A 9785-nucleotide genomic window follows, 5' to 3' on the forward strand; every position below is an offset into this window, starting at 1 on the left:
TACCGCTAATGAGCACAACTTGCTCTGAGACATTTGCCTCAAAGTCCACGAGCTACTGAGAATGATAATGGATAATAATGGATTTATACGAAAACAATTAATACCCAGAGAAAATCCACTCCAGAACATGCAAACTCCACACAGGAAGGCCGGAGCTGGAATTGAACCCTGCACCTCTGCACTGCGAGGCCAAAGTGCTAACCACTGGCCCACCGGGTTGCCTCCTTGTTATTTCAAAGGAGAATTTTATTTTGGGAGGGGTTTTCCATCCGTATTCTAGCTAGCAGGTTACTGACTAATTCAAGACATATGACCGAATATGAATAAATAATAATACAACCAAGATTGGTTCCACTGGGAGTCAATTAGCATAAAAAAAAATCAAATTAAAATTTTGTGTGATCCCATTAACCATCTGACACACAAACCAACAAATGCTGTTCCAAGCAATAACAATTTTGCACTTGGCAGAGGTAGCAATCCAAGTGAATGCTATTGCAACCGGCCATGTTTTTATTTTTCTGCAGGGAGAGAAATGTTGCTGCTTGAGAGGGTTGCTCAAAGCATCCAAACAACCAGCTTGCTTAGCAAATGTGCTTTCAGGCAAAGTGTCTTGTCATTCTTTTTTTATGCTAGCTGCAGCCCGGCCCAGATTCCCCCCCTGAGGACTCTGCCTTGCTGCTGCACCTGACGCTACATTATGCATGGAAATTATTTCCACTGCATTATCATCATCACTCGGGTTGAGAAAAATGAAAGGGAGAAAACAAGTGGGGCTTTCCCTCATGGTTATGACTCATAGGAGTCTTAGATGAGCTTGGTGACTCAGCTTTGGCTCTATTCATGACAATCCTTTGTACTGTGCTTCCCCTGCACGCTGCACAGGGTCCCCCTGTGTGCATTTCAATTGCTAGTTGATGATAATTTATACTGCTCTGTTCTCTTTTGCTAACTGAGCTCGGCCTCCAGGGTGGAAAAGTCTTTGGGCGCCAGCTTGCCAACTTTTGCTCAAACTTCAAACTTTTTGGAGGCAAGCTTTTTCACCCGAATCAACCTGCGGAAATGCCCTTGCATTCTGTCACATGGACAGTTTTGTGTGTGATCGATGCGCTGGATTGCATCATCTCATAGCTGTGCCACCCGGGGGGAAGATTTTAAAAAATTAACTGCAGTGGTTTAGAGGGTTTGATGCCTGCTCGTGACATATTTAAGAATTAATTAGATTGGGTTGTATTCAATGTCCACCCTGCGCAGCTCTTAGACATGGTCTGAGCAAGCCTGAAATTTCGATTGACTTTCCACCACCAAATTGACACTCTGCCAGGTGCATATCTAACACATTCCTTTTGCTGCACCGGCCCGCCCAGCTTGGCAGAGACCAGTCTGCCAAAAAGCAAATGTGCGGCGAGCGAGCCTTGCGCTCACGTGAAAATCAGGATCTGATGGCTTTTGTGCCTCGGAAAATAGAGCTCATAATCTGCATGGTGTGACCTCTCTGATTGAGAGGACCCTTGGAAGCACATGCTGTCTGCCATCTAGTGGTGAATGTTGTTATTACAACTTCACGGATCTGGTACGGTAGGGGAAACATTTTTATAAGCTTCAAGTATTAATCAAAGGGCATGTGTGTTCACTATTTTTGGTATTTTCTTTTTGTTTTTAGAATTATTAACACACACACACACACACACACGCACGCAGTTGTGCAAACGTGATTGGCCAATGTCAATGCTACAACTTGCATATTTCATGAGGCTGCGGAAAACTGCAAGAGCATACTCAAGCGCGAGCGGAAAGTGCAACTGTCGCACTGTGTTTCTGAGAGGACCGAACAAGACAGATGTTAGTAAATTCATCACATGCAAAGTGAGTGAGATAACCTGTACCCTAAATAGAAATTAATTAAAGTGTTACTTCATCACTATTTGATCAACAGCCATTTATTCCCGCCGTTTGTGCGTTGAGTTTTTGCCGCCATTGACTTATAGTGGAGCAATGAAAGCATCTAGAGCAATTTACAGTTTGTGCAGGAATACAGAAACAATAACATTGGTCAAAAGTTAGGTTCAGCATCTGCTGAGTCATGCTTTACAAAACTTCAAGGCGTATGGATTGCTTTCTTTGTGGAAACATCTTTCGATAAGTTGACGCGTGCATTTTTTTTCCGCCACAATCTAAAGCAGTCTCCAGCGTGTAAATTCTTTTTGTTCTTGTATGACAGGTAACAATGTTAAAAAGTGAGCCAGCTGCATCTGTGACATCACTCATTGTTTAACAGGGTTTTAGTTTTCCAGGTTTTCATATTAACAATGGCTGCACAGCTTCATTTACAGGGGTTGAATACCTTTTACACTTTTACACGCACCTAAGAATTTTGGACGCATGTGTTAAATTAAGACTGAGTGCCTTATTGTATTTTAACAGTGCAAAGATTTACTAATGTTAAAGGTGAAATAGTCCAATTTTTTTCTATTTAATTGAGCTCCGGGTGTCTAAATGGCATGTCTGAGACAGAATTTTGTCCAAACCCCAAGAATCAAGAATTACAGCATACTTTGCACATCCTATTTCTTGTCTTGTTGAAATTCGACTGCTCATGCCAGACCAAATACTGCTGAGTCACCTTTTGGACAGATTATCTATCAAGAATGCACCTCTTCTAATCAAATCAACGCAAAGTAGTGCAAGAGTGCTGTGCACATAGCATCCCATCGAGATAATCTGTTGCCTGTTATTCATTTTATTTACTGCGTCGCTATGTTCACTGCTGAGATACTTTTTAGGCGTGCAGACCTGTCACCTCGGCCGCAGATCACAGATTTTAATCTTGTTAAAAGCGTAGACGACCGCAGAAGACAGACAGGCAGGCACTCACGATTTAATCAAGAAGAAATGTCATCTTTAATAGGCTGTTGATCTTAATTGCGATGTTTCTATAGGCTAGTTTGGAGGGACGCGACCGTGACATCTTCCACTGAGCCCGTCCCGTGCTTTTCATTGGATTTTTCATTTCATTGCTACGAGCCAGTGGTGCGACTTGAGTGCCTGCTCACGCCACTGCGGATGCCGCATAGTGAATCGAGTCAACTTGATTTCCTCAAGGGCATTCTGAAACATTTGACATCAGTAATATCATGAAATAAGTAGACCACTGACATGTTTAAGTTTAAGAAGGAAAACAAAGGAAGGAAATAGTGTTCCCTCAGTGTCGTTGTGAAACAAGCATCTACATAAGGCAAAGATAAGGCCCGCGGGCCAGGACCAGCCCCCGATGAGGTTCGATCAGGCCTGCAGGATAATTTAAAAGTGAAAAAATGCATAAAAGACACAGAATTAATATTTTTAATGCAATTCATGGAATATCCGCTAGGGGCACACTGTTTTCCCCTTAGTTTAAGTGTAGGCAGGGTTTACATTTATAATAATAATAATACATTTAATTTATAAGCGCCTTTCAAAACACCCAAGGACACTTTACAATCAGGAACAAGAACAATAAAAAACAATGCGGGTTGAGCAGCGGCAGCCAAACGCGCCAGCGTTCACTAGATTTTATATGCACATGTGTAAATGGTTTGAAAATTCCTTTCTTTATAAATCTCGTTTGATCTTAAAATGCATAAACTATATTTTTCAATACCAATTACTTGTCAAAGTTTTGTGCCTTTGTACAATCAGTGGGATCAGTTTCAATGCATACATGTGAATGATAAAAGTAAATTGCACATTTGTCTAAGGAACTCTAAGGTGTTTCATGACATGTTTTGTAACATTTTCCTAATGTTCTTGTGCTTCACTATACCAAAAACAAAAGAAAGAGATGACATATTGGTGATTTATAACAGAATGTGGTATAATTGAAATGGTTCGGCCCACTTGACATCTCCCGAGGCTGTATGCGGCCCAAAATGTGAAATGAGTTTGACACCCCTGATCTACATATTAGTAGAATGCTTCAGGACGAGAGAGCATGTCATATGCTCGGTCCAATTCCAAAACGTCATCGATAGTAGTTTTTTGTCCGATTTACTGCCAATCTTTCATGTCGTCAAGAATTCTTTCGTGGTCCTCCATTTGGAGAGGTGCAAAAAAATATTCACTCACTGTAATTAAGTAGAAGTACATATACTTGCATTATTTTTTTTTTTTTTAAAAAGGGAGAAACCCTGATTTGACACCTGCCCTTCATTAGAAGTAACAAAGTACAAACTCTGAAATGTACTGTACAAAAAAACATTAAAAATGAAATTTTACTCTTTGTTATACCCAATAAAAGCGAATGAGCGAGCTAGCACCGACTCTACTATTGTGCCATTAATTCATATGAGAACACGCTTTGCTAACCTTGTGAACTGAGAAAAATAAAAAAACCAAAATTAGCTTATGGCGACAGCAACATAAATAAATAAATGAAATGCATACATACTGTAGCTTAACTTTCAAATATATATTTTTTTCAAATTAGAGAATTGTGTTGTCATCCACAGGGGGTTGAAAAGGTACACCATCTAGCCTTTGTTTTCCAAAGTAAGTAGGAGTACATAATATAGATTTAGATGTTAGGAATAAAAGTAAAAAGTTGACAGAAAAATATTATACCCAAGTAAAATTCTGGGTAGTGTCACCAGACCCCCTAGTTCCCCGAATGTGTATTTGGATCAATAGCGCAGACATGCAGCTACTAATAGCAACACACTGGTCTATTTTTTGCTTGCGTCCCGTTCGGTGACGTCCCAACAACCTCTGCCTGCTTTCCTCTCTCCTCCGACTCACTCGAGCCAACGCCCAGTTGCTGCAGTGCAGCTTGCTCCTCCTTTTCCACCAAATCCAAATGACCCCCCCGGTCCCATCCTCCTTCCTGTCTCCTCAGTCTGAGCCTCCTCGCCACTCTTGCACGCACTATTATTTATGCTGCGACGGGGCAAAATGTGTTTTTCCATTTAGTGACTTGAAAAGCTGTAAAATCTTTTTTTTTTTAATCCCTACAGCGTTGCATTTGGGCCTTATACCCATCCATCCATCAATCCATTTTCCGATCCGCTTTATCCTCACAAGGGTCACGGCGGGTGCTGGAGCCTATCCCAGCCGTCTTTGGGTTGTAGGCAGGGGACACACTGAACTGGTTGCACGCCAATCGCAGGGCACCCATAGATTAACAACCATTCGCGCTCACACTCACACCAAGGGACAATTTAGAGTGTTCCATCAACCTGCCATGCAATTTTTTGGGGAATGTGGGAGGAAACCAAAGTACCCAGAGAAAACCCACACAGGCCCGGGGAGAACATGCAAACTCCACACAGGGAGGCCGGAGCTGGAATTGAACCCAGTACCTCTGCACTGTGAGGTCGACGCGCTAACCACTGCTCCGCCCGGGCCTTACACCACCAAACTGATTTGGAAGAAAGTGTTTGGTGTACAAGCTGCAGAGCAAACTGACTTACAGTCACTGGAATGGAAGGCCTGCAAAAACGGGCCCAGTCGATGTCATTGATTGGACAGCAAGTGCTCCAAGTCTGCTCACTGGCAAGTTTGGGAAGGTCAGCAGATTCCTCAGTGGAGTGAAAAGCACCAAAAAATGGGAAATAACATTATCTCAGTGAGGAGGCATGATTTGGATACATTGCTATCAGCAAACAGAAGAAGTTCATGTGAGCTTCTCATCAGCACTCGAATAGAGGTTTGCACCATTCTTTCTCTTGACAGAAAGCTACTCTGCACTTTTGTGCCATCATGGCTGAGATGATTTCTGGACAACCGCCAAGTTGCTTTTTGCCCTCCAGCTCTTGATTTCTCACAAGAGTGTCTCTGGCATGGCCGGCCATAATGATCAATGACTCCTAATGGAGAGGTGGGCGTGCAAAGGATTGCTAGATTCTGTTTTGCGAGTAAAATACAATTTTTTTGTGGGCGTGATTCAGAATGCAGACGGTTCACAATGAGAATCTGTTAGAGACGTCGGATGTTATTTTGTCTCGGTCAAATCATTGGCAGACTTGCAACACTGCCAAATGCCTCAGGAATGCAAAGCGAGTGCAGGACATGCGGAACTCTCAACCAAACTATTGTAATCATACCATCAGAGCACAGACAGAACACACATAGATAAACAACCATCCACGCTCACACTCACACCTAGGGACAATTTAGAATGTTCCATTAACCTGCCATGCAATTTTTTGGAATGTGGGAGGAAACCGGAGTACCCGGAGAAAACCCACACAGGCACAAGGAGAACATGCAAACTCCACACAGGAAGACCGGAGCCGGAATTGAACCCTGCACCTATGCAGTGTGAAGCCGACCTGCCAACCAGTAGTCCACTGTGCCGCCATCTCTGATTTCAAAACTAGCAATTTATCAATGTGTTGTGTCTACATAATATGAGGGTATCAAATCATATTATGTGGGTGCACAATGGAAACTGAATAATGTCCCAATGAAGTAAAAGTAAATCGACATTTCATTTGTCACATTTTACTGCAGGGCAAATTACATTGGATAAAGAATTTTATCCTGGAGGCCCCATGGAGCATTTTCAGATCCTGGAATTTTACTGACATCTAAAGTCGTAATTGTGAAAGTGCAGCAACAGAAATATTCGATTCCATCCATCCATTTTCTACACTGCTTAACATGAACAGGGTCATGGAGAGTTGCTGGAACCTCTTCCAGCTGACTTCGGGCTAAAGGCAGACTACACCCTGAATTGGTCGCCTGTCAGTCGCAAGGCACCACTACACCATTAGCGACAATACAGGTGATCATAGGAGTGCGTGTGCGTGTGCGTGTGCGTGTGCGTGTGCGTGTGCGTGTGCGTGTGCGTGTGTGTGTGTGTGTGTGTGTGTGTGTGTGTGTGTGTGTGTGTGTATGAATCAGCAATATTATTCAAAAGCAAAGGAATTGAAACAGCTGTTGGTCATTAGAAGTCTAAGAACAGATATGCCCTTTCACCTTCATGCCGTGCAATGTTTTCACGTATGTGTTTACGTGAGAGGGAATAGAAGTCATTTTCAAGGACAGGGTGCATCCAGTCATGTGTTGGATTTAGGCCAAAAATCATGTGACTCTGCTTGAAAAATAGTCTGGTCATATCACTGATATCAAACAATATCTAAAAATAACCACAATGTTGTAACCAAAGGCAGCACTGCGCTTCAGTCGCATTTGTAGTGCCTTAATTTCACAAATAATTAAATTCTACGTTAGATAAGCATGATTTATGTAGAATGTCATTTACCACAACGCTGTTCCTGATTACTTTTCTGATTCATGCCAAGTCATGCAGATTCTTATACAGTTGTCATTACTTGAAAACTGGGAAAGCAATGACTCATTCGTGATTGGACAGATGAGTGAACTATGATCGACAGATGTCGGTTTAATAAGGCACTGTCGTAGATTCTTTAAATTGTAATAATCTAAAAGTGCCACTAGAGGGTGCCCACACAACGCTTGACGTGGGAATGTCGCAGGTTCGACAGAGAAACGTTTCATACATGTACTGTATTCTCTCTCTCTCTCTCTCTCTCTCTCTCTCTCTCTCTCTCTCTCTCTCTGTGTGTTTTTACTGTGTAACGTTGAATGTGAAACTGAACCATGAAACTTTGTGGTGGTTGCACAAGGAAGTGTCTTGCGATTGTCCTTGAGAATTCCCCCAGAGCCCACTAAAGTGTCTCTGAAGCTGACAGGAAATAATTAAGGCGCCTTCGTGTTGATCATAAATGATTTAATGCCCTCCTTAACGATAAGAGGAAGGCAGATGCAAAACAACTTCAACAAGCCAAGAGACAGCCTTTCGCCAAAGCAGTTTCCTGGGACTTGAATTAGTCTTTGGTGACACCAATTGAGTGCTATGCTGTCATACTTTTTATTTTTGATGTTATCCAAACACAACCCAGTTTACAGTTTGTACTGTTGTCATCATCATTATTATTATATATAGTTGTAGTACATGTCTTTTAAACTGCATTTAAACACTCACTCTACATAGTACAATCTGTCGAACAATAATATCACACATGACATATCACATTTATTGGAAGTTGACAGAAAATGCATTGATCAGTAGGCGGCATCTTAAGGGTTTGAATGTGTCAGTTGAAAACAAAATGCTTTCTGCTGAAATATCGACGTGGATTCAGACATAGTTAACATGATTGCTGAATATGTGGGGAATTATTTGGCTTTTCTGGTGGTGACGTTAGCTAGCAGGCTAGCCATTATGTTGTGATAAGAATGGTCTAAAAAAAGTGCTTCTCATGTTTTTCTTACGCCTCCACACGCCCAGTTAGAAGTTTCGTTGCCGCCCCCTCACCCCAATCCCCCTCCCTGACTATCATTGGTATCATTTGTCCTTAAAGTTGTTGTAAGTACATCTCCGCAGAGGAGCGAATACACCCTGTGCACTCTCTTACAATGACAGCATCACTGCCACCTACTGTAGTGGATGTGCAATAGCAATGTGACCTACAACATGTAGAACTCAATTAAAAAAAAAAAATTGACATATTTCCAAGAAGGAAAATGCAAATACATAATGTATTTGTACACGTGTGCGCACCCTCTTTATAACTGTGGCTGTTCAGAATTAGACAATAATATTTACATTTGTGTTTAATGGGAGTCGGCACACACGTGCCACCATTTTAAGTGGCTGATTCACACAAAATAAATTTCCAGATCTTCGTTACATGTTTCTTAAATTAATTAACAGGTTAATCAGAGGCACTTTAAAGTGGAACTCAACCCAAACATTTTCTTTCGAGAATATGTTCTATGCAGCCCCACTAGTTTAAACACAGCATTCTGATAAATATTTATTAAACTCTCATCAGAATTACTAATAGCCACTGATTATTCCAAGGCCACTTTGAATTTGTTCCCTCCTGCTTGACTGGCTTGGAGGGATCTAACTTTGATATGTTTATAATCAATATTTCGTCTCAGTCATTGTTCTTGTCTCACGCTTTCTCCTGTCAGTGCTGCACATAGTTATGCAACGGTATAAAGAAAGATGATGTTGCAGAGGAAAGTAGGGGAAGACCAGATGAGGAGGGGAGAGAGAGTGTTCGTTATTATTTCTCCCTGCTGCAGGTGTAGAACAATAGGCTGTGGAGAGCAGAAAACACTGCACCTCCTACTATATGTTTTTCAGGCAGTGACAAAATGAGGAGCTTTTATGAACCTTATTTGTCTTGCCACCTTCTGAAGTAAACTACAGCTATTGTGTAGTTTCATTTCGAGTTAATTGTAAAAAAAAAAAAAAAAAAAAAAGTCACACAAGAGTCACTCAACAGACCAGTGTTTCGCCGTAATCTGTGATGTATTCATGATTTGACAATATCTTATTTTTCTTCCCCTCCATCTCTTTGTAGGAGGGAGGGGTGCCATGGAAAATCCACAACCAGGAGCGGGGAGATATGTGAAAGCATCCTGCAGTATCGCCTTGGTCATTTGTACCTGGAATGAGCGACTATGTCGGAAGACAAGTCGGTGACATGCAAAAGACGATCGTAAAATGGGGACGCTCGGTGGATTAAAACAAACAAGGAGATATACGACAGCATCCCCGCACTTCCAAACACGGGACTGCGTGACGGGTCTGTTGGAGCAACGTGGGGAGAGCGAGAGGGAGAGGGAGGCAAGTGGGGGAGGGGACGGAGGGGGCGGAGGGGGGAATTCAGCGCAGTGCGAGCGACTGGTGAGTGGCTGCATCAGCATCACTAGCTGTAGCATCTTGAAGCTGACGTGTGGCTTGTGGCTCCCCGCAGCATCTCCATCGA

Source organism: Hippocampus comes, unplaced genomic scaffold (genome assembly GCF_001891065.2).
Source record: "Hippocampus comes isolate QL1 unplaced genomic scaffold, H_comes_QL1_v1.1 scaffold162, whole genome shotgun sequence".
NCBI classification, from domain to species: Eukaryota; Metazoa; Chordata; class Actinopteri; order Syngnathiformes; family Syngnathidae; genus Hippocampus; species Hippocampus comes.